General features: G+C 46.2%; 2 non-coding genes across 2 annotated transcripts; both read left to right on the forward strand.

Annotated features, from left to right (window-relative positions):
- The first annotated feature begins 20,398 nt into the window (after positions 1–20,398).
- On the forward strand, positions 20,399–20,505 carry LOC147728298 (U6 spliceosomal RNA). The gene has a single exon (XR_015309705.1). It is a non-coding gene; the product is annotated as a U6 spliceosomal RNA (small nuclear RNA).
- Positions 20,506–21,245: 740 nt separating this feature from the next.
- On the forward strand, positions 21,246–21,352 carry LOC147728299 (U6 spliceosomal RNA). The gene has a single exon (XR_015309673.1). It is a non-coding gene; the product is annotated as a U6 spliceosomal RNA (small nuclear RNA).
- The last annotated feature ends 1,026 nt before the right edge of the window (positions 21,353–22,378 follow it).

Here is a 22,378-nt window from a genome sequence, read left to right on the forward strand (position 1 = left end):
TGTCTTTACCTCCTCATAGAGGTCTCTATTCTGGGTCTCTGCCAGTGTGTTCAGAGTCATTCAAGCTGGCAGAGACACCTTTTTAATGAAATCCTATATACAACTTACAGGGGAAGCCTAAGGGATATTAGCGAAACATGGGACCAGTGACGTAAATAATTAATTTACTCTCTTAATTTCTATGCAGGTAAGTACTTAATCAATAATAACTCAGATCGGATGAAAAAAGACAGAGTCCGTGGTGTTAGAGTTCTAAGGGGTTTTATTCCTTAAAAAGGAATGGTCATGGCCAAGATATCATGTTCTGACCACCACACAGGGTGTCAGAAGGGATAGAGCGCTATATTTTATTAACAGTACATAGCTTATATACTTATTTTACATCATTGGAAACAGTATAGAAGGCGTAACAGCTGAGAGAAGACAAGATAACAGTATTACACGTGGTACATGTGCGTAATCAAGAGGCGTGAACTAGAGGTGTGTTCTGGAAACGTCACTGATAGGTGTCACAAAGGGGTGGCACTAACAGAAAATGTGGCAATGTCAGCAGAAATCGGAAGCTTGGATGCGTGCGCAGCTGAATGACGTGTAACTGGAGGGGTGCAGGGGATTTGACATTTACACTGACGGAAAGAGACAGAAGTCTGGCATGTCAGATCAACTTGTGCTTCTATCATATCTGATATCTGATGTTTAGGAACTAAGCTATCTGGGCAGAAAGGTCTCTAGAGCAGAAGCTATTCTATACTTGCTGTGAGTGCGTGTATAAGCGCCTGAGTGTCTGTATGAGAAGCGTGGGGGCATGGGGCCTTCCATGGAAGCATGGCAACAGAAGCTATGAATTACTTGCATAGAGACAGGTCGGCCCTTTAGCCCTGTAGCTGAGGAAGGATGTTTACTGAAGCTAGCAGGCTGGAATGTATTTTCGGGGAGGGAAACAGATAACTCGAAGGTTATAGTCAATCTTGGCAGGCAGCAGACGGAGCTGAGCTCGGAGGGCCGCGCTAGAAGTAAGTCAGAGTTCACGGGTACGGGGGCTGCCTGGGCAGAGATTTCACGGAGTCAGAAGCCAGAAAAGAGGCTCGGTGGCAGAGATTCAGGGCCTACTTCAGCCAGGGCTGAAAAACGTAGGAGTATACTACAAAAAGACGTTGGCATAGCATACTTAGGAACGGACCATTCGACCCATTCATGGTGGGTCTGAAAGAGGACATGTTAACGTTGGACGCAAATGTATTTGCGTCTTCATGGCTGACACAGGAGGGAAGTTACATGCACTTTAACTCGTACATGGAGTCGGTGGGGTACTCGCTAGGGAACACAACTTGACCATAAAATTTATATTACCTCATTCCCTCCTTGTTCCCTACGGACCCTTCATGATATATCGATCCTCATAAATCGATCGGTTTGTTCTTGTAACATTATATGTTCATCTTTCTTTCTTTGACTGTTTGAGAGACAACTGGAATGTTCAATGCACGATGTGGCACACAGTCCACAAATCGCTGGCCCACACTGCAGGCACAGGCAGCAGCTGAATACTATAACAAGGCCAATGCCTAGGAATGATAAGATCTTCCATCCCCAAGCGGTTAACGTAGTCCAGAACCAACCGGACCAAGTCCAGGTGCCTGGATTCTGATGTATCAGATTTGCGATTTTATGCAGACGGGTAATAGCTTGATAGACAGATGGTGCGTTTTGTGGGATGAAAACACAGCAACTTGACCCAATGACCTTACAGGCTCCACCTCTATCTGCCAAGATGACGTCAATTACAAGACGATTTTGAAGGACAACAACCCGTATAGCAGATTGCTCCTCTGTTAAGTTACCTAAGGCGGAGGCAGTTTCATGTACTACAGCTTCAAGTGTTCTGGTTAATCTGCGTATTAGTTTACTGTTTTGGACAGGTCCTAGAAAGAAAAAGAATCCTTTATTGAAATCAGTGTACTGTTCCCATGCCGTTTCTGTGTAGTCGACAAGTGGAATATCTCTTTTGGGTCTATTCTGTACTAGATTCGTATTTCTATGATAATCAGGGGGAGCTAGAAAAACAGGTGGCAGAAGGAATGCAATATAACAGGTACCATCCCAATCTGGAGGCAAACGTATGTATGCGGTATGACCACAAACAAAATAGGAGTGACTTATAGCTTTAAAGGACGATTTACCATGATCACTGAATTCGACCACAGTAGTGCATTTACTATGACCTACGTGTACTGAACCTTTCTTGCTAACACATAGTTCACCTGTGACTGGTAATACCAACATATGGGGCAGAACTGGAGCAGCTTCGGATTCAACAGTAAGGATCATAAGGCTAATTGTGTAATTACCTAATCCATATACTTCATTTTCTAGATCATTTCCTATTCGAGTGGGAAGTCCCTCTTTATCAGGGTAACAGACGTTGAGCAGGACTAAGTTCAAGTTTCCCCAAACCCAGCCCCCATCGAAAACAGCAATATCAGGATCTAAGGAATTAATTATTTTAAACCATGCCCCACAGGAGCCATTGTGAGTGAACGGGTACGGAAAGAGGGGCAGAGCTCCCTTGTAATTCTGGTAGGGAGGGAGTCGGCCACATATCCAGCAGTCTGTAGCATTATTTGTCTGATGGGAGTGATGTAACATACTAATGAATGTATTGTTGCGCAGCGCAAGTCTGTAAGAGAGTTCATGTGCAGGAAGTTCACTAAAAGTGTGTTCAGTAGAGACGTTGTAAGCAGATTGTTCACGCCTGAAAATAGGCCAATATATAGGTAGCAGAATGCTGGCAATAATAATTAGAATACTTAGAAAAAACATTATTAACAACGTCACTATACAGTGACTACGCAGTGATTTGCAGTATGTACGTTTCTTTGCTTCTCTCTCTCTCTCTCTATCTCGATCTAGGGGATACATGTCAGAAACTATTTAACCGATTCACCTAGGGGAGGACTTAAACAATTAAACTGTCTGACTTGCTAGATCGGAGCTTCATACGGTATAGTTCTTGGGGAGTCTTTTCTCGTTCGGTAACGGTAAAGTCTTTTTCCTCAACACAGTCTTTGGTGGGGGTGGACGAGTCAGAGTCCTGTTTTAGTCCGTTTTTTAGTTCATTGCAAAGTTTGATGTGACTCGTATGGACCCACCCCTTTCTCCCCTCTATCTTCACGGCGGTCCTGGTTGTAAGGAGGACGGTCTTCGGAGACTTCCAACGGGGCTCCAGCGGATTTTTTCGGTCGAAATTCCGGACGAGTACCAGGTCCCCAGGACGGACCTCATGCGCCTTTACATCGGTGTTGTCAGGGAAGGCTGCGGCAACCTGTGAACGACATGATTGGAGTGCAGACATCAAGGAGGCAAGGTAATCTGTCAACATATTGCAATCAACATCAGTTATTTTCTTCGGAATGGGCGTCCCCCACATATTCGGTGGTCTGCCAAAGACCACTTCGTACGGGGATAGCCCTGATCTTGAGTGGGCGACCATTCTCATGTAGAATAGTGCCACGGGCAGGGCGACTATCCAGTCGACCCCTTTTTCCTGACAGATCTTGGCAAGGCGGATTTTTAGTGTCTGATTATGCCTTTCTACAAGGCCTGCTGCTTCGGGATGTCGGACACAGTGGAACCTCCACTGATATCCTAGCAAAAGGGAAACCTGTTTCATCAACTCGGACGAGAACGGCTGTCCGTTATCTGAATACACGACACGGGGCAAACCGTACCGTGGGAAGAATTCACGAACCAACTGTCTGGCAGTGGTCGGAGCAGTGTAGTCTGGAACTGGGTATGCTTCGGTCCAGCGGGACAGAGCACAAACAATTACAAGGACATATTTAAAACCTCGACAACTGTTCATCTGGATATAATCCATCTGGAGGACTTCAAAAGGGTGATCGGGAGGATGAAATCCTCCTTGCTCTACAGGGACGCTTTTACCTGGATTGAACTGACAACAGATCATGCAAGTACGCACTTTCTGTTTTGCTGCTGCTCGTAAGTGTTTGTTGTACCAGAGATTCTGTAAACTGTCTAACATCGCCTTCTCTCCTAGATGTGCCGGGCTATGTGCTGTATTTATCATGACTTGAACCATTGAGTCAGGGAGAAACCATATAGATTTTCCCTTCGTCACCCAACCTTGATCTGTCTGAATCCCTCCTAGTTCAGTCCATTTCTTTATTTCATCTGGAGTAGCATGTGTCTGAATGTCAATTACGTCTAGGGCGGGATCTCTAACTGTCATACACTTTGCCGGTACTATTGTCTTTGTCACATCAGTAATCTGGATATGAGTCAGTGCTGTATGTTTTGCTGTCTGGTCTGCCAGGTCGTTACCCTGGGAAACAGAATCTGTAACTTTAGTATGTGCCTTACACTTCATGACTGATATGCCCGAGGGCAAATGTATTGCTTCTAACAGTGCTTGAATGGGGGGACCGTGTTGAATCTTGGCCCCATGAGAGGTCAGGAAACCTCGTTCTTGCCAGAGGACTCCGAAGTCGTGTACAACTCCGAAGGCATAACGGGAATCAGTGTATATGTTAACATTTCTGTTCTTAGCTAGAATACAAGCTCGGGTCAGAGCGATGAGCTCTGCTGCTTGAGCAGACAGTGTGTCAATACGATGTGTTTCTTTAACTTCAGTTTCAGTGGTCACGGCATACGCGGCCACTAATTCTCCTGTACTTGTTCTCATGCATGAACCGTCCACATAAAGTGTCAGGTCTGGATTTGTCAATGGAACATCTGTTAAATCTCGTCTAGGCTTTGTTACTGCATTAATGATTTCTATACAATCATGTGGGGCTGGATCTGTCATAACTGTTGGTAATAGTGTTGCGGGGTTCAAGATACTGCAGTGTCTTATTTCTATGTGTGGCTGGAATAGTGTTAATTCATAACCTGTCAGTCGTGCTATAGTCAAGTGTTGAGTCTGGGTTCTGTTTAACAAAACTTCTACAGAATGTGGTACTTGAACTGTTAACTGATGACCTAAAACAATTGAATCACTTTGTCTTATTGCTAACGCTGTTGCTGCTACTGACTTTAAGCACGCAGGGAGTGCTTGGGCTACTGAATCCAATGTACTAGAAAAATAAGCACAAGGCTTATGTGAACCTGCTTGATCTTGAGTGAGGACAGACAATGCTGTACCGTCACGTTCTGTAACAAAAAGTGTAAACGGTTTGCTGTAACAGGGTGTCGCTAAAACTGGTGCTTGACATAAGGCTTTCTTTAAGTCTTCAAAAGCTTGTGTGTGTTCCTGAGTCCAAGGGAGGGCAGTCGAAGTCGCTGCCTCCTGTGTCGTTAACTGGATGAGTGGCTTTGCTAGAAATGCATACTGGGGAATCCATTGTCTGCAGTACGAGGTGAGGCCTATGAAGGCCCGCACTTCCTTTTGTGTCTGGGGTTGTGGCATATTTGCAATTAACTGAATGCGATCGGGAGTGAGCTGTCTCCCCACTTTGGACAGCAAGTGACCCAAGTACACAACTTGCTGAACACAGAATTGTAGCTTCGAAGGAGACACCTTGTGTCCCTTGTCGGCCAGAAAGTGTAAAACGGTCAGTGATGCTTTTTCACATTCGGGCTCACTTCGTGCGGTGATCAGCAGATCATCGACGTATTGCAGTAAAGCGGTGTTAACTGGCATTTGAATACAATCTAGTTGTCTTTTCAGTGCTTGACTATAGATGCTGGGGCTTTCTGTGAATCCTTGAGGTGCGCGCGAAAATTTGAAACTGCGTCCATTTAAACTGAATCCGAAGAGATATTGGCTCTCTGGATCAATAGGCACGCTGAAGAAGGCGTTCTTGAGATCAATTACAGTAAAGAACGTTGCTTCTGAATCAATAGCAGTCAATAGAGAGGAGATATCGGGGACCACAGGATACTGTGGAATAATGCATTTATTTAATTCTCGAAGATCAATCACCAGCCGATATACTGGCGGTGCATTGGGATCAGTACGTTTAAGAATCGGAATGATGGGTGAATTACAGATATTGGAGTCGGTCTCGACGACCACTCCTTGGGCAATGAGCTCTTCAATGATTTTCAGTAAAGCCACTACAGCATCGGGTGGTAACTTATATTGTCTGATTCTGGGTAATACAACACCTGCCTTGAGTGTAACGCGGTATGGTGTAATGTGCATACAGCCTACATCTGTTGGGCCCTTTGCCCACAAGTAATCAGGTACATTTTTTAATCTGACATCAAACTCACGCAAAACATAATGACCCTTGAAATCCCGCAGAAAGAGTCTAACTCCCTCCGGGGAACAGCATATTATAGCTCCTAGAGCCTTCAATGTTTTAATTCCTAACAGATTTTCTGGACATGATTTCGTGAGTAACAGGTCTGTAACGCGTGATAATGGACCCACAGCCAGGGGAACTGGTTCGGATACTTCATTTACAATAGGCTGTCCTGAAAAACCCAGGGAAACATTCTGTGAGCCTGAGAGGGGTGCCCCTGGAACTTCATCATGACTTATTGTAGTGCGACTTGCCCCTGTGTCAATTAAAAACTTTCTGTCTTTTCCCAATACTTGACTGTGTACATAAGGACCTTCTTGATCTACAGGAATCTCAATAAGAGGCAAGCCACCTTCCCTCTCTAGGCTGTTTCATGTATATCGGGAATATTCGGGGTAAGCAGACTGAGCATACTGGTACATCTGCTGTGAAACTTGCTGAGTTGCGGCAATGGGCTGTGGCTTTGGTACTGCTACGGTCTGTGCTGGAGTCGAGGAAGCATGCATAGGCTGTGTATTCTGTGTAGACTGATGCTGGTTATGGTCTTGTCTAGGCGGATGCGGTCTTTCTTTAGTTTTACCTGTCGCTATGTTATGTTTCAGAACTGGGCATTCGTGTACGTAGTGACCTGGCTGCTTGCAATAATTGCATGTCCCTTTAACAGGAGCTGCAGTGTGACTTGTCTGGGTCGTACCCTTTCTGTGTCCGTCGGATGGGACTGTCTGAGCTACTAACATTTTCATCTTTGTGTCTTTCATGCGTTTTTGTTCCTGATCTTGTTCTTCTCTAATTCTGTTCTGATGATATTGTAACATTTGTAACATCTGGGATGGCGTATTTGCTTGCCATGTACTCTCAACCTTGTACACTCTATTTTTAACTAACGGTAGGGAATTCTCGACTAACTTTGATACAAAAAGATGTGGGTACGACTCGCTACTTGGCTGGAGGCCACTATTAATAATAAAACATTTCTCGAATCTTGAATAGAAGTCACTAGTATCTTCATCATGTTTCTGTTTACAGGACGAGATTGCATCCCAATCCTCCTTTCTAGTTGTCAATAATCTGGGCAGGACCTGTACTATCAAACCTGGTAATGCTTTAGTTTTGTCCCCAAGGCCTAACCCTGGGACCCGTTTCTTTTCTTCTTCCTCTATTTCTGCCCAGGCAATCTTTGTGTCTCCCACCTCCCATTCCTTTTCCTTTAATTTCTCGAATATTCCCGTAGGCAATAATACTTTCAACATTTTCATGATATCATCATATGTGTAGTCCCCCATTAATAACATGTCTTTAAGCTCTCTATGGAAACCTGCAGGATCTTTATCATGGCATGGTACTAGTTTCTTCATTTCTAACAGTTCTAATTTAGTCAGAGGCGTGTGTACATACACGCGTTTCAAAGTTTTATCCTCACCCATAACAGGGTGCACTTCTCGTAAGGGGTTCTGACTTTCAATACCACCCCCGCATTGCATATGGTACATTTTCCTTTCTGGAGGTGGGGCGGGAACATATTCAGAGCTTACAAAGGTATCATATCTGTGTCGTTGTTCTAGAATTATTTGAATTAATTTAGTGCTTAGACCTCTCCATCTATCCATCAGTAGTGCTTCTAGTGTCTCGTGTAAGGGACCTGGATCGGAATAATGTTTTCTGTATTTAATGAGAAGGTGCTGAATCATGTATACACCTGCTAATTTCTGTTCGTCGGGGGAGAGGTTCAGAAATGTCTGTGCTACCGTGTCGTCATTATATATGTCTGCATTTTCAGCCCATGATACAGCTGATCGGGCGAGTTCTTGTTCATCCATAGAATTGAGTACATGGTACCCAACTCGATCTCGAAGCCTTTTATCAGTTTCCTGGAACTGATGTTCAGCAGAATTCGGATTTGTTAAGGCAGAGAAGAAAACTCTCTTGCTCTCTGGACGGATACCCTTCCTAAGGTAAGTTCCCTTACCTACATATGCTATTGTTCCTATATTTCTTTCGGATTCTTCCTGTACTTCTTCCTCCTCGGAGGAAGCCTTTTCTTTCTCTTTCTGGTGTACTGCTATCACTGCTTTCTTAATCTTCTTGTACATAGAGTCTATGCAATTTTGTCTGTCATGTCTTCCATCAGCTATATTTTGACCCCACTTGTTCAATGCGTCTAATTCACTCTGATCTGTTCCGGGCCTGTCTCGTTCTCTTATTAGACAATTTATGAAAAATCGCAGTATCAGTGCTTGCATGCCAACTTTCTGTTTCTCCATGGCATCCTTAATACTGTCAGAGTCCTTTCCTGTCTGAACGAACTCATATATTCTGTCTAGACGATCCTTCATTCCTGCATAGCATAACAAGCTATCAGTAGCGGATCTTAACCGTAATGATGCCAATATCATTAAATCGTCTTTTCCGGGTACTGGATCATATCTGCAAACTGACATGTTTTCTTTTAATGCGTCAAGGCGGGATGAATTAGAGGAGTGGGGAGACCTGTACGTGAGAGGACTCTGCATATCTCTGAGATTGAATCTGTGAGTTGGTGGCGGGGTCTGAGGACCCGCGGTCGCACCTCCTGAAGCGGACGCTTGTACATTACCTCCCTGTGGAGTCTGTATCTGAACTTGAACTTGTCGTTTAGGTGGATCAGGCAAACGTGGTTTCGGTAGGTCAGTTTTGAGTACGGGAAGTGGCGGGGCTGGCGGTACGGGAGAAGTCTGTTGCGGTACCGGCGGAACGTGACCTGGGGGTGGAGTGCCACCCCCGTCCCTGTCAATAGGCAGGGCACGAACAGGCAGATTGGTGTAAGCTGGTGCTACATCGTCTAAGTATGAATTTAGGAATATGTCTTTAGTAGTCTTATGCATTACTTTAGTTGGAACTAATGGTGACGGCAAATTTTTCGGTATTTCTGAAATGGCGTCAGGGGTACCTTCGGCCAAAAGATACATGTTGTTCACTTGGCTATTTCGGATGCGATCTATTTGTTCTGATTTTACTCGAATTCCTTCAATAACTAATTCGTTTTCTTGGGCCTTTTCTGATTCTTTAAGTCTGTCTTCTCTACGGAGTGCTCTTTCAGCACGTTTATGTGATTCCTTACGCCAAAATTCTATGGCGTCTTTCTGAGATTGTCTGGCTTTCTTTTTCCGTAATGCTTCTTCTACCTTTATGATGCACTCGGCATCCCATGTTCCGTTAACTGGCCATCGGTATCTTTCCTCTAGGTGCTTGGTATATTCGGTCCATAACTCTAGATACAATATGGCGTCTATGCCATGTTTGTTATACATGAAATTACCTGGAGTGTCCCTAGGGGGGATTGGAATTTCTTCCTCTAACATCCCTTTCCTAGTTCCTATCTGTTTTAACTTGTTGAAAAACGGCATTGTGTCTACTTGATACTGAAATGCTCGATCCTTGATACTTAATTCTGAATGTAACTATTTATACAAAAAAACACAATAATGCACAAGGAAAACAATCACATTCATACCACGACATTAATCACAAAAACATTTAAAACATAGATGACTACCCCACTATACTAGATGTACTGCTAAACAGTACAGATACACTGTTGTAACAGTGCAAAAATTCAGAAATTCGGAATACTAGATATACTGCTAAACGGTACAGATACACTGCCTAAAAACAGTGCAGACCGGACTTGCGTACCCAAACCCGTCTAGATACGACCCAGCAATGGTACTCACCGGGAAGCACGGAAACAGAAGGCCTCGGAAAAACTCGACTGGACTCGACTCGATACTTCGGAAAACTTCGGGAAACTTCGGGAATTTTCGGAAAACTTCGGAAACCTGGTGGGCCTCTTGACACCTCGGACCTTGCTTCTTTCGGCTAGGCTCTGGTCGGGATCCTCCGCACTCCTCACCGCCTCGTCTGGGCACTGATCGCAGTCTTCGTCACCTCCGTGGGTCAGAGGGAGATGCAGGAAATCCTGCCGGTACGCGTATGTTCCTTCTAACTGATGGCAGGGGACAGAGCCTGCAATGCGCCAACCGGCGCGTGAGGTGGGGGAGGGGTCCCTGTTCGGGCGCCAAAATGACGTAAATAATTAATTTACTCTCTTAATTTCTATGCAGGTAAGTACTTAATCAATAATAACTCAGATCGGATGAAAAAAGACAGAGTCCGTGGTGTTAGAGTTCTAAGGGGTTTTATTCCTTAAAAAGGAATGGTCATGGCCAAGATATCATGTTCTGACCACCACACAGGGTGTCAGAAGGGATAGAGCGCTATATTTTATTAACAGTACATAGCTTATATACTTATTTTACATCATTGGAAACAGTATAGAAGGCGTAACAGCTGAGAGAAGACAAGATAACAGTATTACACGTGGTACATGTGCGTAATCAAGAGGCGTGAACTAGAGGTGTGTTCTGGAAACGTCACTGATAGGTGTCACAAAGGGGTGGCACTAACAGAAAATGTGGCAATGTCAGCAGAAATCGGAAGCTTGGATGCGTGCGCAGCTGAATGACGTGTAACTGGAGGGGTGCAGGGGATTTGACATTTACACTGACGGAAAGAGACAGAAGTCTGGCATGTCAGATCAACTTGTGCTTCTATCATATCTGATATCTGATGTTTAGGAACTAAGCTATCTGGGCAGAAAGGTCTCTAGAGCAGAAGCTATTCTATACTTGCTGTGAGTGCGTGTATAAGCGCCTGAGTGTCTGTATGAGAAGCGTGGGGGCATGGGGCCTTCCATGGAAGCATGGCAACAGAAGCTATGAATTACTTGCATAGAGACAGGTCGGCCCTTTAGCCCTGTAGCTGAGGAAGGATGTTTACTGAAGCTAGCAGGCTGGAATGTATTTTCGGGGAGGGAAACAGATAACTCGAAGGTTATAGTCAATCTTGGCAGGCAGCAGACGGAGCTGAGCGCGGAGGGCCGCGCTAGAAGTAAGTCAGAGTTCACGGGTACGGGGGCTGCCTGGGCAGAGATTTCACGGAGTCAGAAGCCAGAAAAGAGGCTCGGTGGCAGAGATTCAGGGCCTACTTCAGCCAGGGCTGAAAAACGTAGGAGTATACTACAAAAAGACGTTGGCATAGCATACTTAGGAACGGACCATTCGACCCATTCATGGTGGGTCTGAAAGAGGACATGTTAACGTTGGACGCAAATGTATTTGCGTCTTCATGGCTGACACAGGAGGGAAGTTACATGCACTTTAACTCGTACATGGAGTCGGTGGGGTACTCGCTAGGGAACACAACTTGACCATAAAATTTATATTACCTCACCAGTATGGGACCAGTATGCCCTGTAAGTGTTCATAGAGCTGGCCCTCCCAGTTGCTTCATGCACGCTGCCACTATAACGAGTCTCAATGGGCCTTCGGGGAAGGTCATAGGGGTGATGGGACTCTGTCCTAACCGTGCACAAAAATCATTAACAGTGAAGGAGAGGCTTGCTGAAGGGACAGGGAAGGCACCAAATTGCTCCCTCATTGCATCACCAGCAGCTCTATGGTTGCCAGATGAGAATGTCTTGAGTGCCAATGTATCCCTTCGATGCCACCTGGCGTCTAGCTGACCTCATGGATGCAGCATCATCGGAGGATCGCCCTCAACACACAAGTGGGAGATCCTGCAAGCGGATCCTGCAAGAAAGAGGTTATTAAAATTCAGAACAATATTCTCCTGTATAAATCCTTATGGGGGTCGAAATACCAAAATAAAGGCTTGGAAAACTGGGACCGAAAACCCTTGACTAAACTGGAGCAAGAGTAGGAAGAAAGAAGGGAGCTAAAAGGAAAGTGGTGCCAGATCTGGACAGCGACTTCCGCGGTTGGTGGATTACATAGAGTCCTTGACATATTTCTGCTAACTTGTATTGTTTCTGTTACCGGTTGTCTTCTTGTTTCTGAGCTTGTTAAAGCTGCTGAACTTGGTAATAAAAGAGAAATGCACAATCCTTTTCTCTGGTCCATACATAATCATTTGCACAAATGGACTTGTCTTACCATAGCAGGGGTCCTAACTGTTTACAAAAATTGCCTTCCCACAACATACAAGCCAGAATTCTTAGGTCAGCCATACTCCACATAATCTGCTAACTGAGATTAAAAGGGTGAAACATGGGGAAGGTCTCTAGGTGTCCCAGGAGTCTTACAGTGAGCCATGAAGCTGCAGTGCCAAGGCATCTCTGGGAACACCTGAAATTACAGACTAAATGCCATTCATGGAAATAAAAGATGCACCAAGTTAATCTGACTGATATGAATAAAAATGTCCAATCATTTCCGGATTTTAGTCAAATGCAATTTCTAATCCTAATCCTCACGGCTGTTACTGTGTACATACAAAAGTGTTGTTGCTACTTTATGGTGGCTTAGAGTAAAACATGCATACCTAATCATAAGTGGCAGCCACATGTATGTTCAATCATCTGCTGTATTGATCCTCCTGACTCCCCTCTGTCGTTCGACAGCACATTGGACGAATATGGAACGGCCGACATAGTGTCCTGTGTCTCATTTATTCTAGTACCAATATTGGTAATAAATATATAATGTATGGAATTCTGCAACCCCTGTATAAACAACAGTCGCTACTTTCTTTATAATCAGAGACTTGTGACACACCCAATAGTCGATTATAAAGGAAAGGCATCCCATCTCGACAGTCCGACGCCCGCTGCCAGAGGCAGCAGCCAGATGAAAGGCAGGTCAGGCCACGGAGCATGATTGAAGCCAGACATGCCAACCCTCCCGATTCAGGCGTGAGACTACCGATTTGAAGGCTAGTCTCCCGCTTCCCGATTCCTACAAGCAAAAACCCGATTCGTCGGGGGTTTCAGCTGACAGGGCTTGGTATTGTGTAAAGTGCTAATTCTTCCAGCAAAGAGTGGCGATGCAGGGGCTCTCGAAGGGGTGAAAAACCAACAAAGCGTCATTAGCAAGGGAATCGTCTTTTAAAGACCTGTGAAGCAGGGGGGGGGGCGGACACACTGGCATCACCCTCTCTGCCTGCCATTGCTTCCAAAGCCCATACATGCCAGTAACACGATTCAAAGTCCTATTCTCCCGATTTTTTTTTTTAAATCTCCCACTTTGCTCTCCTGAAATGTTGGCATGTATGATTGAAGCAGCTGTTTACAGCAACAAAAACTGAACCTTGCTTTTCTTTCTTCGGCTCTATTTTAATAGCTTACAATGACAACAAGAGAGAGTATGTTTATTTTTTGCACTCCTTAGATAGAGAAACGCTGGAATCTTTCTGCGTGTTTCTACACATTACGAGCTACTGCAGTTTTATTTTTTTTAAAGCAGAATTTTATTGAACTGCTTTCATTATCTGTTTGCAACAAATATCTAACATGTTTTTAATGTGTTTAATTTTGCACTAGAGGTTTTATTTTTATTCTTAATGTTTGCAGCATCCTCGCTCTTGTGTATGAAAGGGCTACGCACCAAGGTATTAAGTATATTGTACGAAAGGTGCTAGTGTGACCATGTATTAGATGGGGTAAAGTACCCCCTGGTGAGTATGACAAGGGTATTGCAAGTCACCTCGGAGTTCCATAACCTTATGAAGGAAGTCATCTTTGGCCTTGTTACTGTATATGGTTATGGAACTCCTCTGTGCTTTGCAATATCCTCATAATGTACGGCATGGGTACTTCAGCCCTTTTTTTAAAGTATCTAATTAGCTTATTTCCAGAAAGGAGGAATCCACCCTGATGTTCATAATAGTCACATAAGACAAATTTACACACAGTGAACCTAAATGAAACTCATCTTGATAGGCAGTGGACTATATGGTAAAGGCAGGGCAGAGATGCAGCCCTCCTGGGCCTGTGTTGTACATGCCAGAACGACAGCAAAAAATGGAGTGCTTCGTCTTCCTTGCACTGCCGATTGCTGCACAGCATGCAGTAGACCGACCCCACTGGTTGGATGCAAGTGCCGCTCCCCTTGTTAGCTCCACCATATGGCATCCAATGAATGACTCCTCTATTATATGCACATCTGCCTGGTAATATTATGTTGAATTATTACATGCACTATTATGTCCAATTATATTAAATGAATCTATTTTATCTAATGAGAATTCTCCAGGGGGTTGTAGATGCCTAGTTACAGGAAGTTTAGTGTATCATGGCAGATGGTGCTACAATGTGTTAATAAGAGGTTTCATTTATTTGTTTGTACACAAGCAGCAACACATATAAGGCGGCATGCCTCTTGGTTTATGTTAGAAATGAAATGTATGAAGGTAACATGTCTTTGCGTGCGTTCTCAAAACTCTGGAAATGGACGGAAGCATCACTAGACCACTGCATCATTAGACTTTTAGAGCCAAGTGTATAGCTGTGGTCAAATGAAACAGAGAGGATCCCATCCAAATATAGTGCAAAGTAGCATCCTGGAGATTGTCTAAAACATTTGAAATTCATTTGTCGTGATATATTTCTCTTTATCTTTATCAAAATGATAGGAACTGTACATTTATGGTTAAGTCTCAGAGGTCACTTGTTGGTAAAGGAGGTGAACTGCCATAACTTAGAGGGTTAGTCCCCTGCCAAACCTGTGGTTAAAGTTTGGTAGAACCTCAGGATGTCCCTAGTGGGCACTCAGCTAGGTTTGCAGGTTGAAACCGTAGATCTGCAGCCTATCTACCACTCCACCACCAGGTTATAGCGCCTCCACTAAAATGCAAGACAAGGCGATCCCAGGCGGGAAAAGCAATTATTGGCTCAACGAACAGGGATAAAACCCCTGGGTGCCAGGACTAATGATTGTTTGTTTTGAGTGTCCATTGATATGCTGCTTTTTTATATTCTGCATGAATTGAATTAATAAGTCTTTGATGCCATATTCTTCATGTTGAATGACAATGGACACTCATAACTAAAAACTCTGCTCTTTATTTTGAAAAGTATATTGCTTTTTTAAAGATTTTGGGCATAACATAATTTCTACATTCGGCACTGTGTATTCGTTCACCTTTGGCACTCAGCACTTTTTCTGTTTTAATGCATTTTGTTTTGGTGTATGAATTCGATTCAAATGAAGAACTCGTCTTTATGGCTACACGATCATTTCTTTGAATTTTTTCTTTACATGTATTTGTGATTTTTGAATCTATCACTCCAAGTATATTGAATAGACCTAACATAGTGAGAACTCATGTGGATATTGTTGTAGTATATGTATTTATGCCCAGGTTCTACTTGGGGTCTATGGAGCTGCTCCAAGAGTGTGTAATTAGAATTATTTAATTAAGGCATTGATACTGGTGCTACGCAAACCCATCTACCATTATCTTAGCAATGGCATGCCAACGGCTTGGACTGGGAATGGTTAAGTCCCTAAGCAGACTTTTGTGCTCCCCGACTGGACCCGTCTCTAATAGCATTTAATCAGAACTGTAGTATTCTCAAAAAGAATGACAGACGCAGGTCAAATTTTAAAGGTTTATACAAAGAATTCTTAAGACAAAATGCATGAAATATGCCTTCAATGAAGTAGGCAGCAAAGCATATAAATCATAAATGCAAAGGGCCTTTTACTGTAGAACAGTGCTGCAGGCCTTATTGCGTTGCCCTAAGGTAAAAGAAAAGTGCAGGAATGCGCCTTATCTATTAGATACACCGTATTCCTGTCCTTTTCCCCTGCTCCGGCGCACAATGGGCTGTCGTGCGCCAATGCAGGCACCTTTGCACTATGGTACAAGGGTGCCTGCGTCACAGGGATTATTATTTCTGTGCGGGTAGGGAAACCTTCCCACACAGAAACAATCAGAAGAGGCTTTTTCCTCTTTGTATGATGGCTGCAGAATGCAGGCACATAGAAGATAGAAAAACGAGGAGAAATAAAAATATTTCGCCGCGTTGTGCTTCACTTATGCCTCCCCTGGGGAGGTGTAGGTTTTTGGCACTGGCTCAGATTTATGATTTTTTTCTAAATCTGGGGCAGTGTCATCATCCCCTTTGGTATCGCTTTGTTTGCCCTAAGTTGGCAGGGTATGCCCAGACGTGGGTCCCTTGCTCACTTTGCCACAGGATTCAAGATAGTCTGGCTGATGAGGGTTATGAACCTGAAACCGGTCCCAGGATGCTTGTTTCCGGTCCAGGGAAGACATGGCTTGGCAGTTCGGGCTGGACTGTTCCCATGAGGCACAGGGTCAGACTGATTTGCATATGGCCATGTTTGAACTGGGGTGGTGGAGTGAGCTGAAGAATGGTGATGGATTAAACCCAGATCAGTTGACTGGGGGTGAGTGTTTGATTTGCTCAAACGCTCTGTCCATCATCCCCTTTGGTATCGTTCAATGAAGTAGGCAGCAAAGCATATAAATCATAAATGCAAAGGGCCTTTTACCGTAGATCAATGCTGCAGGCCTTATTGCGTTGCCCTACGGTAAAAGAAAAGTGCAGGAATGCACCGTATCTATCAGATACAGCATATTCCTGTGCTTTTTCCCTGCTCCGGTGCACAATGAGCTATCGTGCGCCAACGCAGGCACCTTTGCACTATGGTACAAGGGTGCCTGCGTCGCGGGGATTATTGTTTCTGCGCAGGTAAGGAAAAGCTCCCGTACAGAAACAATCAGAAGAGGGTTTTTCCTCTTTCTATGTCACAAAAAGTGATGTTCGGGTCACAAAAAGTGATGTTCGGGTGACACAAGTGGGCTCAAAGAACTCAGTAAATTTAATTAGTAAATATAGCATAGTGTCACCTTTTAAGAACGGTGAAATGGGGGTAGGTGTAAACAGAAGTAAGTACGTCCTTTTATAGGACTTTAGACAAAGGATTTCATAAATTTCTACACAAGTTCATGATTCCCAGGATATGCATTATTGGGGAACAAGTAAGAAGAAATATTTTACTGCAGAATACATTTGAGGATTCTCTCAAAATATCATTGCATTGAAATCAGTGATTCTCATAGTGATTCTCATAGTGATTCTCACAGTTTTCTCGGGTACCACAGGTTTAAACATTGCATTTAATACAGTCTGAATTGCCCTTGTTTAGGTGCAGCATGGTGAGAAGGCTTTGGGAACAATCCCGGTTTTTTTGGGCAAAGCTCACAATTTTTCTATTAAAGAAGAGAAACAACAACAGCAATCATGCGGTATATGATAACCCATAAGCTAGCAAAGGGTAAAACAACTCTCAAAACACCTTCCATCTCTTTCAAGGGAGGGATATGCATATGAATGCCAGATTCGTTTGGGAGACTAGTGCTCCTCCTCATCTGCGTTTTTATTTGAAAAGGAAGTCTGTAGCTCGGTTTAAGTGATGCGATTGGCCCTTGTGCTAAAATTAGAAGGTGCTTGAGAGATGTAAATTATCCTGAAGTTCATGAGTTTTTCCTCAGGTTAAATGTGAGGGAAACAAATATGGCATGAGGATTTAGCATTAGAAATGCTGAAAGTAGGACGGAAGTATGTGAAACTTTTTCAATGACCTGGTGTGCAGGGGGACTTGGAAGGCTGAAAACTCAAGTTGGGGGTACTTGGCGAAGTTAGAAAAGTAAATTTGCTCCAGTCACGGTCCAGCACCTTCCCTGACTATGCATTTGGTGAAGTTAAAGTAGTAAATCTGACCCCAAGCACCTCCCCTTGCAAGGCAATTGCCGGAGTTCGAATGGTAAATTTGCCCACCCCTCCAAACTCTGTCTACCACCTTCCCTGACAAGGCTTGTGGCAGAGTTAAAATAAGTAATAATCTGCCCCCATGCCACCGTCCAGCACCCTCCCTGACTGGGTATTTGTCAGAGCTGGACTAGTAAGTTTTCCCCCTCAAACACTGTTCAGTACCTTCCCTCAGTAGACACTTGGCGGAATTAGAATAGTATATCTGCCCCCAGTCACTGTTCAGTGCTTTCCCTGTCTAGGCACTTGGTGGAGTATGAATAGTAAATTTCCCCACTCAGTCACTTTTCAGCACCTTCCCTGAGTTTCACTTGGCAGAGTTAGAATAGTAAATCTATGCGTGAGTCATAGTCTCTGTCCAACACCTTTGCTGGGTAGGCACTGATTCGATCAAAGAATGAAAGATCAGAACCTAGGGAATGTTCTCCATTTTTTTTAAATTTGGTAGTAAAAATGAAAGTTAAACATTCATTTTAACTTACATTTACAGCAAATTTGTAATGGTTAGCAAATGTTAGTCTTCTGAAAAATGTTAAATCATTTTCATATATTGTGTGGCAGTGCTTCAAGCAGACTCTCACTGGAATTCTTTTAATCTCTCCAATGCATGTGGTCACTTCAGAAGATAGTGTACCACTGATTACCTCCTCGTTAGTCTTCCTCGCCACATGAGTTACATAGTGAGCTTCAGCTCCACACCAGAACCCTCCAAAGCAAAAAGTCAGCCTCCCATGCCTCCCATCCCTTCCCAAGATGGCCGACCCATTACCACCTGACCTCTATAAGAGGCGGGCCGGCCCAACCCATCAGTCTGTTTTTTTTGTTCTGCACGTCATTTCCCTCCAGATGCGTCTTCAGGTAAGTGGTGCCTGCGCTAGCTGGTGCCTGGGTCTCGGGTTGGAGTTCCTGCTCTAGCGGACTCTGGGACCTAGGATCTCCCCCCCCCCCCCCCACCAGATGTCTATTTTGAGCCGGTTGGGCTCTGCTCTGGCGGGCCTTGGTTTTCCTGGGGGGGGGGGGGGGGGGGGGGGGGTGGCCGGGGTACTGTTTGGGATGGTGGCCGGCACTGCCGTGCCTCTTTTGTTTTGTTTTCCCTTTACCCCGTGCCCGGTTGTGTCTACCCGCCTGCCTTTCACAGCGATGCGGCGGGTGGCGTTTTTTTTTGCGCCCTCGTGGCGCTACGGCGGGGGTGGCTCGCCCTCTTTTCCCCTTTCGTGGGGTTACTGCCGTCAGCTGCATTCGTGCTGGCTCCCGCTCATTGTTTTTGGGCAGTCTCGCCGCCCGCCTTTCCTTCGGACAGCGTGGAAGGGTATACTCAGATGTGAGTCCCTTGCTCATTGCACCATCAGGATTCAAGCAAGCCGGGCCGAAGACGGCTGTAATGCCAGAAACCGGTCCCCGGAAGCTTGTTTCCTTTCCAGTATAAGAATTGGCTTGGTAGTTTGGTCTGCCCTGTTCCCATGATGCACTGGGCCAGGGACAGACTAATTTGCATGTAGCCAGGTTCTGAGCTGGGATGGTGCAGTGAGCTAAAAAACGTGATGGATCAAGCCCTGATCTGTTGACTGGGTATGAGTGTTCTGTTTAATTCAGATACTCTGTCCATCACCACCCCCTTTTCTGAATCATTCCCTTCGGACTGCGGTGGGCGGGGATGTTTTATTTGGTGTCAGTGTTTTCTCCCTGACGCCGCCCGTCCTTGGACGCTGCAACTGGTGTTGGTGTCCTGTGGCGTGTGGGGTTACCTTTGGGGGCTCTGCTCGCTGGCTTCCGTGCCGGCTACGGTGGTTCTGCGCAGTGTGTTCCCCGCTGGAGCCTCCCGCCCTGGCTGCGCTGCTGGTGTGTTTCTGTGCTCACGGCCTCCTTCACTGCGGCGGGCGGCGAATGTTGTTCTTTCAGTAAGTTCCCCGCGCCCCTCTTGTGCTCCGCCTGCCCTTCGGGGCTCTCTCCTTCCTCCCAGCGCCTCTGGTGTGTGCTCTCCCTTGCGGGCGGGGTGCCCCTATCGGCGGCGTTGTGGTCCGGGGGCTGGTCAATCCGGAGGCTATAGCTCAGTGGCACGGCTTCTGCCTTTGGTGGGCGGAGCTCTCTCGGGGCCTGGGGTTCGATTCCTGCCGTTATTCCCCACTCGTCCGAGGGTGGTTGGGTTTCTGGTTCTGTTTTGTATGACAAGCGGGCGGCTTCGCTTCGCGCTGGTGTCTGCATCTGGTGTGTGGGCTTTTTGCTCTGCTGCTCGCTCCGTGTGTTGCGAGGGTGTGGGTCACCATCCGGGTGCACCCCTTGGGAGCCCTTGCCTCTCGTGTTGTTTGTTGAGCTGTGGCTCAACAGTATGTGTGGTGCCTCTGGTGCTGTGTGCTCTCACGGGTCGAGGGTTCGAATCCTGCCGTTGCTGTCGCGGTGTCATGCTGTGGTTAATTTTCGGAAAGTGCTTTTTTGTGTTTTATTTGTGCACTTGCTGTCTACCCGTATTGGCGCATGAGTGATGGCGTTTTCCAGCAATTTCGTGCTCGCTTCGGCTGCACATTTGCTGTGGTTGGGACGATACAGTGGGGTTTTGCGTGGCCCCTGCGCATCGATGTCTCGCAAGTTCGTGTAGCGTTCCGTGTTAGCCTGTTGGGTTTTCTTGGGGCAGGGTTCCCTTTTCGGCGGCTTTCATGTCCGTCCTCCGGGGGCGGCTCTGGCCTCATCTTGCTTTCGGCTCCGGGGCTTGTTTTGCTGTCGCTGTGCGGGGGCCTGTGTTCGGCCTCGTGGTCGCGAGCTTGGCTCCTGTCGGTTTCTCTCTGCCTTTTCGTCCTTCTGTGGTCGATGTGTTGTGTCCCTTTGGGTTTGTTGGCGTCTGTTTTCGTGCGGCTTGCGTTGACCCGGGTCTGTCCCCCTTCCATCTTTGGCTCCTGATGTTTAGCGTGGGGCGTCCTACGGTTACACCTATTGAGAGGCCACTGGTTATATATTGTGAGAGTAATTATGTTTCTTGGCAGCTGTTTTCCCTCCCTGCTACTGCCGGTTTTTTAGTTATGGTGGCTCGGTGGGCTGTTGGTTCTGCTGTGGGGGCCTGTGTTGGCCCCATGGTCGCTGGTTCATTTCCCGGCGTGTCCACTCTGCCCTTCTTCCGTCTCCGGTTGGTGGGTGTGTTCTGTTGTGTGGAGTCGCACTGGGCGCCAGTGGTGGTGCGCGTGCGCTTTTCTCACTTGCTGTGTCCTTCTAGGGTGCATTCTCGATTTGTTCGGTGTGCTCCTGTTTCCTGTTCGTGTGGCCTGTGTTCGGCCTCTTGGCTGTGGCTTCGGATCCCGGCGGGTCCACTCTGCTTTTCTTCCTTCTGAAGTTGGTGGTATGGTTTCCATTATGTTGGGGTGCTTGCTTCGGCAGCACATGTACTGATATTGGTATGATACAGAGCAGATTAGCTTGGCCCCTGCGCTAGGTTGACACGCAATTTCGTGAAGCGTTCCATGTTATGACTTTGGCCGTCTGTTATTCTACGGTTTTCGTGCACTTTGCTCGTGCACGTTGTGTTTCAGTTGCCCTCGGCAGGTCCCTTTGGTTCTCTGTTTGGGTTGGGTTTCGTTGGCTGGTTCCTTTGATCGGCTCTTGTGGTATTGGTTAGCAGGGCCTTGGCTTCGTTGTTTGCTGTGTGTTCCTGCCTCGTTCCTGCCTTGCTGGCCTGCGTTCCCTTGTTCCTCGGGTCTCCTGTTCCTGCCGTTGTGTGGCGGCCTGTTCCTTCGTGGCCATCCTCGGGGGTTTTCCAGAGTGTCTGCTATGGGTGGCCTGCAGTTGGCGCCGGTCTGTCCGTCTCTGGGGTCCGCTCTGTCTTGACGGGCGACTCCTGCGCCCCCCTTTTTTGTTTTCCCTCTCTGCCTGCCCGCTCCGGTTGTCGGGTCTTGGGCTGCCCTGCTCCTGCCAGTGGGCTGTGGTGCTCTGCTTTGAGTGGTGCTTCTTGGCATGCCGGGGTTTCGGTTGCCACCCTTGTTGGGGTGTGCTTCCTCCTGCCATGGGGCTGTGACTCTTTGATTGGGTCTGTGTCTCTGGTCTCCTTTCCGTACTGCCGTGGTTTTTCTTGGCTTGTTGCTTTTGGCTTCGTTTCCAGGGGGCTGTGGCTCTTCGGTTGCTTTGCTTGGTCCGGGGGTTCAACTCACCTATCTGGTGGGGTGTGCGTGCTTCCCTGTTTTTTTTGCGGGTGGCTTTTTGGTGGTCTCGCTGGTCCTTCTGTGTTGAGCTGCCTTGGTGGGGCCTTCATCGGGTCGTGTTTTATTCTGGCCCTTCCTTGTTTCTTTTTGCCCCACGGCCCTTCCCGCTCTGTCTCCTGGTACGGCTGGGTTACTCCTTCCCGTGTTGTCCCCTGCCTCGTGCTCCGGGGTGTGTGCGGGGTTCACCCCTGTTGCTTTTGTCGCATTGGTGCTGTCCTTGCCTGGGTCGTTTTTGGCTCCGGTCCTTCTGGCCCTGTGTGCTCTTATTCTCGTCGGGCCATTTTGGTGCCTGGTTCGGG

The sequence above is a fragment of the Lissotriton vulgaris genome, chromosome 3_1 (genome assembly GCF_964263255.1).
Source record: "Lissotriton vulgaris chromosome 3_1, aLisVul1.2, whole genome shotgun sequence".
Classification (NCBI taxonomy): domain Eukaryota; kingdom Metazoa; phylum Chordata; class Amphibia; order Caudata; family Salamandridae; genus Lissotriton; species Lissotriton vulgaris.